This window comes from Theropithecus gelada, chromosome 1 (genome assembly GCF_003255815.1).
Source record: "Theropithecus gelada isolate Dixy chromosome 1, Tgel_1.0, whole genome shotgun sequence".
NCBI lineage: Eukaryota > Metazoa > Chordata > Mammalia > Primates > Cercopithecidae > Theropithecus > Theropithecus gelada.
In genome coordinates, this window is record NC_037668.1 from 59,893,430 (window position 1) to 59,902,257 (window position 8,828).

Sequence of the window (8,828 nt, forward strand, 5' to 3'; positions counted from 1 at the left end):
CCTCCCGGGTTCAAGAGATTCTCCTGCCTCAGCCTCCCGAGTAGTTGGGATTACAGGTGCCCACTACCAAGCCAGCTAATTTTTGTATTTTTGGTAGAGACGGGGTTTTGCCATGTTGGTCAGGCTGGTCTTGAACTGCTGACCTCAGGTGATCCGCCGGCCTCAGCCTCCCAAAGTGCTGGATTACAGGCGTGAGCCACCGTGCCCGGCCTACAAAATTATTACTTTTTATTATTAAATATTATATAAAACTGGCCGGGTGTGGTGGCTCACGCCTAGGCTGAGGCGGGCAGATCACCTGAGGTTAGGAGTTCAAGACCAGCCTGACCAATATGATGAAACCTGGTCTCTACAAAAAATACAAAAATTAGCTGGGCGTGGTGACATGCACCTGTAATCCCAACTACTCAGGAGGCTGAGACAGGAAAATCGCTTGAACCCAGGAGGTGGAGGTTGCAGCAAGCTGAGATTGCGGCACTGTACTCTAACCTGGGCAACAAGAGCGAAACTCCCTCTCAAAAATTAAAAATAAAAAAATATATGTATATATATGTATCATAAAATTATGGACAAAATGGCTCTAAGAGTTCATGAAAAAAGGGTATCTAATGACAACTGAAACAGATGGGAAATCCTTTATAAGTCATCACATCAACCTTTTTTTTTTTTTTTTTTTTTTGAGATGGAGTCTGGCTCTGTCACCCAGGCTGGAGTGCAATGGCACGATCTCGGCTCACTGCAACCTCCGCCTCCCGGGGTCAAGCAATTCTCTGCCTCAGCCTCCTGAGTAGCAGGGATTACAGGCACGTGCCACCACGCCCGGCTAATTTTTGTATTTTTTTTAGTAGAGACGGAGTTTCACCATCTTGGCCAGGCTGGTGTTGAACTCCTGACCTCGTGATCCACCCGCCTCGGCCTCCCAAAGTGCTGGGATTACAGGCGTGAGCCACCTCGCCCAGCCCACATCAACAATTTTTTTTTTTTTTTTTTTTTTTGAGACGGAGTCTCGCTCTGTCTCCCGGGCTGGAGTTGCAGTGGCCGGATCTCAGCTCACTGCAAGCTCCGCCTCCCGGGTTCACGCCATTCTCCTGCCTCAGCCTCCCGAGTAGCTGGGACTACAGGCGCCGCCACCTTGCCCGGCTACTTTTTTGTATTTTTTAGTAGAGACGGGGTTTCACCATGTTCACCAGGATGGTCTCGATCTCCTGACCTCGTGATCCACCCATCTCGGCCTCCCAAAGTGCTGGGATTACAGGCTTGAGCCACCGCGCCCGGCCCACATCAACAATTTTTATCACATCCTCCCCTTGCCACTTCCTTGACAAGATAATTTCCTGGTTATCCCAACATTCTGATTCCTCCTTCCCTCTTTTTAAAATTCTCTTCTTTTCCTCCCATCCCTTAAAGGTAGGTCTTCTTCAGAGATGACCCTCTGCCTCTCTAATTACCAATACAACAAAAGTCTTCATTTAATGTTATCATTTAAGTCTTCATTTAAGGTTCCTGGAAATTGTGACTGTAGGCAAAATAATGTATTAAGAAACCAATTTTACCATAGGATAATTGATATAAACAAGAATTTAAGCTCCTACAGCATATTTCTGTCACAAAAACATCACTAAAATTCTAAATAAAGACCCAAAGCACTTCAAACATTAAATACTGAAATAAATGTGAACTATCCCTATATTTAAGAAAGATTTATAAAAATAAGGAAGATGATTATTGGGCTGGGTGCAGTGGCTCATGCTTAAAATCCCAGCACTTCGGGAGGCTAAGGCAGGTGGATCACTTGAACCCAGGAGTTTGAGACCAGTCTGGGCAACATGGTGAACCCTGTCTCTACAAAAATATAAAAAATTAGCCAGCTGTGGTGGTACTTGCCTATAGTCCCAGCTACTCAAGAGGCTAAGGTGGATCACCTGAGCCCAGGGAAGTCAAGGCTGCAGTCAGCTGTAATCTTGCCACTGCACTACAGCCTGGGCAACAGAGCAAGACCCCGTCTCAAAAAATATATACATTATTATTTACCCAATTTTTGGTGAACCAGTGAGTGATGGTGGTTGTGATGGTGGTGGGTTAAATCACATAATAAATGTATGCAAAGTGAAAATTGTAAGGAGAACCTTCTACCATCATGCAGTTCAAAAACGAACAATAATAAATATGGCAGGCTGGCTCACTGAGTGTTTCTGTATCACATCTTTTATTGTTGTGCATCTGTATGATTATTGTCTACTTTATGAATTTTTATTTGACAATAATTTGAATTCAATCATTCATTTCCAAGGGTGGCCAGAGCCTGTCCCTGCAGCTCAGCACAAGGAACCAACCTTGGACACGATGCCATTTCATCACAGGGTGCACTCACACCCATATCCACACTTGCTCAGACTAGGACCATGAAAACATGGCAACTCACCTCACATGCACATCTTTGAGATGTGGCAGAAAACTGGAGTACCCGGAGAAAACCTACACAGACAAGGGGAGAATGTGCAAACACCACACAGATAGTGGCCACGCCAGATATCAGTTATTTTTCTCCTCAACGTTGTAATTAAATGATGCTGAGCGAAGTGATGTTATTTGAGAACCTGCCATATTTTCTGTAGTTTATAAAGCATTTTCAATACACAGCCAACATTTATTGTTTCCTCTATGACAGTCACTCTTTCAGACACTTTAAATACTATCTCATATGATTCTCACAACAACCTTTTAAAGATCTAAGCCCTGGAGGATCACTTGAGCCTAGGACTTCAAGGCTAGCCTGGACAACATAGTGAGACCCTGTCTTTTTCTCTTTTTTAAAATAATTATCAGGGCCAGGCACAGTGGCTCACACCTGTAATCCCAGCACTTTGGGAGGCTGAGGTGGGCAGATCACCTGAGGCCAGGAGTTTGAGACCACCCTGGCCAACATAGTGAAACACTATCTCCACTAAAAATACAAAAATTAGCTGGGAGTGGTGGCGGGTGCCTGGAATCCCAGCTACTCAGGAGGCTGAGGCAGAAGAATTGCTTGAACTCAGAGGCAGAAGCTGCGGTAAGCTGAGATCATGCTACTGCATTCCAGCCTGGGCAACAAAGGGAGACTCCAGCTCAAAAAAATACATAAATAAAATAAATTATCGGGCAACCTCTCCTAGCCAGAATAGGTTCAGACTCCCAAGACCCCATCTCTGAAAAACAAAAAACAAAAAAAACACCTTTTAAAGTTCATGGCCAGGTACGTTGGCTCACGCCTATAATCCCAGCATTTTGGGAGGCCGAGGTGGGAGGATTGCTTGAGGCCAGGAGTTTGAAACCAGCCTGGCCAACATGACAAAATCCCATCTCTACAAAAAATACAAAAATTAGCCGGGCACAGTGGCAGGCACCTGTAATTCCAGCTACTCGGGAGGCTACAGTATGAGAATCACTTGAACTCAGGAAGCAGAGGTTGCAGTGAGCCCAGATCGTGCCATTGCACTCCAGCCTGAGCAACAGAGCGTGACTCTGTCTCAAAAAAAAAAAGTTTGGCCAGGCACAGAGGCTCACATCTGTGATCCCAGAACTTTGGGAGGCTGAGGAGGGTGGATCAAGAGGTCAGGAGTTCAAGACCAACCTGGCCAAGATGGTGAAACTCCGTCTCTACTGAAAATACAAAAATTAGCCGGGCATGGTGGCATGCACCTATAATCCCAACTACTCAGGAGGCTGAGGCAGAGAACTGCTTGAACCTGGGAGGCAGAGGTTGCAGTGAGCCAAGATGGTGCCACTGCACTCCAGCCTGGGCGACAGAGTGATAATCCATCTGATAAAACAAAAAACAAACAAAAAAAAGTTCCCAGCCGGGCACAATAGCTCATGCCTGTAATCCCAGCACTTTGAGAGGCTGAGCGGGGCAGATCACTTGAGGTCAGGAGTTCGAGACCAGTCTTGGCCAACATGGTGAAACCCCATCTCTACTAAAAATACAAAAAATTAGCCGAGCGTGGTGGCAGGCGCCTGTAATCACAGCTACTCGGGAGGCTGAGGCAGAGAATCGCTTGAATCCAGGAGGCAGAGGTTGCAGTGAGCCGAGATCACACCACTGCACTCTGGGCAACAGAGTGAAATTCCATCACCAAAAAAAAAAAAAAAAAAAAAAAAATTCATACTATTATTATCCTTATTTCACAGGGAGGAAACTACAAAAGAGAGAGGTTAAGTAATTTGCCTGGGGTTACACAGCTGGTAAACTGGAAGGAATCCAGAGATCTGGCTCCAGGTACTTTGACTCTCATTTAATCCTCACTTAATTTAATGCGGCATACAAGACTGAACGACAGATACTGTTTTATCAAAAACAGCCATAGTGAAGCCAGGTGCAGTGGCATGCACCGTAGTCCCAGCTGCTCAGGAGTCTAAGATGTAAGGATCACTTGAGCCCAGGAGTTCAAGACCAGCCTGGGCAAACAGTGAGACCCTATCTCTAAAAAGGCAAACCAAAACACCTACAGTGAAAGAAAAAAGACTTGGCTCCAAATACCAAGTTGTTTTTACTATACTAAGCCCTTTACCCTCTTCCTAATGTCATCAAAACTCTGGTCTGGCTATCCCTTCTACACAGATGACTGCACAAACTCCATTTTGATCTTAGTTCTGAGCTCCAGATTCATATGTCCAATAGCTTCTCAGTCTGCTCCACCCACAAATCCTAAAGGCACTTCAAATTCAACTGGACTAAACAATTTGTTGTTGAGAGCCTAGAAGAACTCAAATTCCACTTAACTTCCAGAAGTTCTCTTTCACTATTTCTGTTAATGATACCAACGTCTACTCAGGCTGAAAACCTAAGTGTCATTTTAAACTCTGCCCTCTTTTGCTTTCCCGTTTCAATCCATTGCCAGTCTCTCTCGTGCCTCCATAATCTTGATTGCATCTACTACCCTATTTTTCCTATGCCCCTCTTTCCCAGGTTTCCTATTCTCAGCACCAACCACCTAGCTGTTCAAGATCGAAGCTAGAGCATCGCCTTTGTTTTTTTTGTTTGTTTGTTTTTGTTTTTTTTTGTTTTTTGAGACAGTCTCATTCTGTCGCCTAGGCTGGAGTGTAATGGCATGATCTCGGTTCATTGCAACTTCTGCTGCCCAGGTTCAGCGATTCTCCTGTCTCAGCCTCCTAAGCAGATGGGATTACAGGTGCCCGCCACCACGCCCAGCTAATTTTTGTATTTTTAGTAGAGATAGGGTTTCACCATGTTGGCCAGGCTAGTCTCAAGCTCCTGACCTCAGGTGATCTGCCGGCCTCGGCCTCCCAAAGTACCAGGATTACAGGCATGAGCCACCATGCCCGGTCTGGGGTAACATCTTTGATTCTTCTTTTTTCTTTTTTTTTTTTTTTTTTTTTTTTTTTTTTTTTTTTTTTTTTTTTTTTGAGACGGAGTCTCGCTCTGTAGCCCAGGCTGGAGTGCTGTGGCCGGATCTCAGCTCACTGCAAGCTCCGCCTCCCGGGTTCACGCCATTCTCCTGCCTCAGCCTCCCGAGTAGCTGGGACTACAGGCGCCCGCCACCTCGCCCGGCTAGTTTTTTATATTTTTTAGTAGAGACGGGGTTTCACCGTGTTAGCCAGGATGGTCTTGATCTCCTGACCTTGTGATCCGCCCGTCTCGGCCTCCCAAAGTGCTGGGATTACAGGCTTGAGCCACCGCGCCCGGCCTGATTCTTCTTTTTTCATCCACTACATTCAGCTTCTCTTGAAACTACCACCAATGTATTATCTGTCAAATCTGTCCACTTCAATTTTGGGGCTACCATTTTTTTGACTTGGATTCTGGCAACAATCTCCTAACTGGTATCCTAGCCTCCCTCTTAACCATTGTTAATTTATGCTCAATACTACAGGCAGACTTTTCTGTCTTTCTTTTCTCTTTTCTTTTCTTTCTTTCCTTCCTTATTTTCTCTCTTTCCTTCCTTCTTTCTCTTTCTTTTTCTTTCCTTCTTTTTCTTTCTTTCTCTCCCTCTCCCCCTTTCTTTCTCTCTCTCTCTCTTTTTTTTTTCTTTTTTTGAGGCAGAGTCTCTCTCTGTCACCCAGGCTGGAGTGCAGTGGCGCGATCTCGGCTCACTGCAAGCTCCACCTCCTGGGTTCACGCCATTCTCCTGCCTCAGCCTCCCCAGTAGCTGGGACTACAGGCACCCGCCACCACGCCTGGCTAATTTTTTTGTATTTTTAGTAGAGATGGGGTTTCTTTTCTTTTTTTTTTTTTTTTTTTGAGACAGAGTCTCGCTCTGTCGCCCAGGCTGCAGTGCAGTGGCGCGATCTCCGCTCACTGCAAGCTCCACCTCCCGGGTTCACGCCATTCTCCCGCCTCAGCCTCCGAGTAGCTGGGACTACAGGCGCCCGCCACCACACCCGGCTAGTTTTTTGTATTTTTAGTAGAGACGGGGTTTCACCATGTTAGCCAGGATGGTCTCGATCTCCTGACCTCGTGATCCACCCGCCTCGGCCTCCCAAAGTGCTGGGATTACAGGCTTGAGCCACCGCGCCCGGCCATAGAGATGGGGTTTCACCATGTTAGTCAGGATGGTCTCGATCTCCTGACCTTGTGATCCGCCCGTCTCGGCCTCCCAAAGTGCTGGGATTACAGGCGTGAGGCACCGCGCCTGGCCTTTTTTTTTCTTTGTATCACCAAGTTTCACTCTTGTCACCCAGCTGGAGTGCAACAGCACGATCTTGGCTCACTGCAACCTCCGCCTCCAAGGTTCAAGCAATTCTCTTGCTTCAGCCTCCCAAGTAGCTGGGATTACAGGCGCCCGCCATCACGCCCGGCTAATTTTTGTATTTTTAGTAGAGATGGGGATGTTGACCAGGTTGGTCTCAAACTGCTGACCCCAGGTGATCCACCCGCCTCAGCCTCCCAAAATGCTGGGATTACAGGCGTGAGCCACCATGCCCGGCCTGTCTTTTTCTTTTTTATTTAGAGACAGGATCTCCCTATGTTGCCCAGGCTGGTCTTGAACTCCTGGGCTCAAGTCCTCTTGCCTCACCCTTGCTAGTAGCTGGGATTACGAGCATGTGTCACTGTGCCTGTTATAGAGTTATCAGTCTTAAAATGCAAACTGAATCATGTCACTCCCCTCTAAAAACACTTCAATGGCTTCATTACTCAAAATATCAAGTTCAAACTCTTTAACCTGGCTTGTAAAACCAGAATAATCTGCCTGCTCACCCTACTTGCACTCCCCTAAATATTTTGTGCTCTATCCCAGGGAACACCAAACTCAAAGCACTCATAAGGGCCAGTTTAGCTAACTAACTTGGTGCTTAAAACAAACATAAACAGGCCGGGCGCGGTGGCTCAAGCCTGTAATCCCAGCACTTTGGGAGACCGAGACGGGCGGATCACGAGGTCAGGAGATCGAGACCATCCTGGCTGACACGGTGAAACCCCGTCTCTACTAAAAAATACAAAAAAACTAGCCGGGCGAGGTGGCGGGCGCCTGTAGTCCCAGCTACTCGGGAGGCTGAGGCAGGAGAATGGCATGAACCCGGGAGGCGGAGCTTGCAGTGAGCCAAGATCACGCCACTGCACTCCAGCCTGGGCGGCAGAGCGAGACTCTGTCTCAAAAAAAAAAAAAAAAAAAAAAAAAAACCATAAACAAAACACTGGTGAGCAGAGGACAGCCTTTATTTACATAGCTCTAGCTGATGACTGCCATGAGGGAATTTGAGCCCAACTGCCAGATCCTTTCTGGACAGATTTCATTTTTTAAAGGTTGGTCACTAACGTAAAGCCCTTAAAATACTTTGTGAGTTAAATAAAACATGTTTGAGAGGCTGAATTGATCTCATTCACTGTGCCAATCTGCCAAGCACCATTTTGCTTGCAGTTCCCCAAGGGCCATCTCTCTCACCTTTAGGCCTTTATACATGCTATGACCTAGAACACTGTTCTCTTCACACCCTCTACTCAACCTCTAGATTGCAAATTAAAAGTCAACCCAGGCACACACTTGTAGTCTCAACTACTTGGGAGGCTGAGGCAGGAGAATCACTTGAGCACAGGAGTTTGAGGCTATAGTGCATTATAATCTCACCTAGGAAGAGCCACTGCATTCCATCCTTGGCAACAAAGCAAGGCTTTTTTTTTTTTTTGACTCGCTCTGTTGCCCAGGCTGGAGTACAGTGGTGCAACCTCAGTTCACTGCAGTCTCCGCCACCCAGGTTCAAGCGACTTTCCTGCCTCAGCCTCCCGAGTAGTTGGGATTACAGGCATCCACCACCATGCCCAGCTAATTTTTGTATTTTTAGTAGAAACAGGGTTTCACCATGTTGGCCAGGTTGGTCTTGAACTCCTGACCTCAAGTGATCTGCCTGCCTCGGCCTCCCGAAGTGCTGGGATTGCAGGCGTGAGCCACCACACCCGGCCAAGGCTGTCTCTTTTTTTTTTGAGACGGAGTCTCGCTCTGTCGCCCAGGCTGGAGTGCAGTGGCCAGATCTCAGCTCACTGCAAGCTCCACCTCCCAGGTTCACACCATTCTCCTGCCTCAGCCTCCCGACCAGCTGGGACTACAGGCGCCCGCCACCTCGCCCGGCTAGTTTTTTTGTATTTTTTTTAGTAGAGACGGGGTTTCACCGGGTTAGCAAGGATGGTCTCGATCTCCTGACCTCGTGATCCGCCCGTCTCGGCCTCCCAAAGTGCTGGGATTACAGGCTTGAGCCACCACGCCTGGCCTAAGGCTGTCTCTTAAAAAAGAGAGAGAGAGGTCGGGCGCGGTGGCTCAAGCCTGTAATCCCAGCACTTTGGGAGGCCGAGGCAGGTGGATCACGAGGTCAGGAGATCGAGACCATCCTGGCTAACA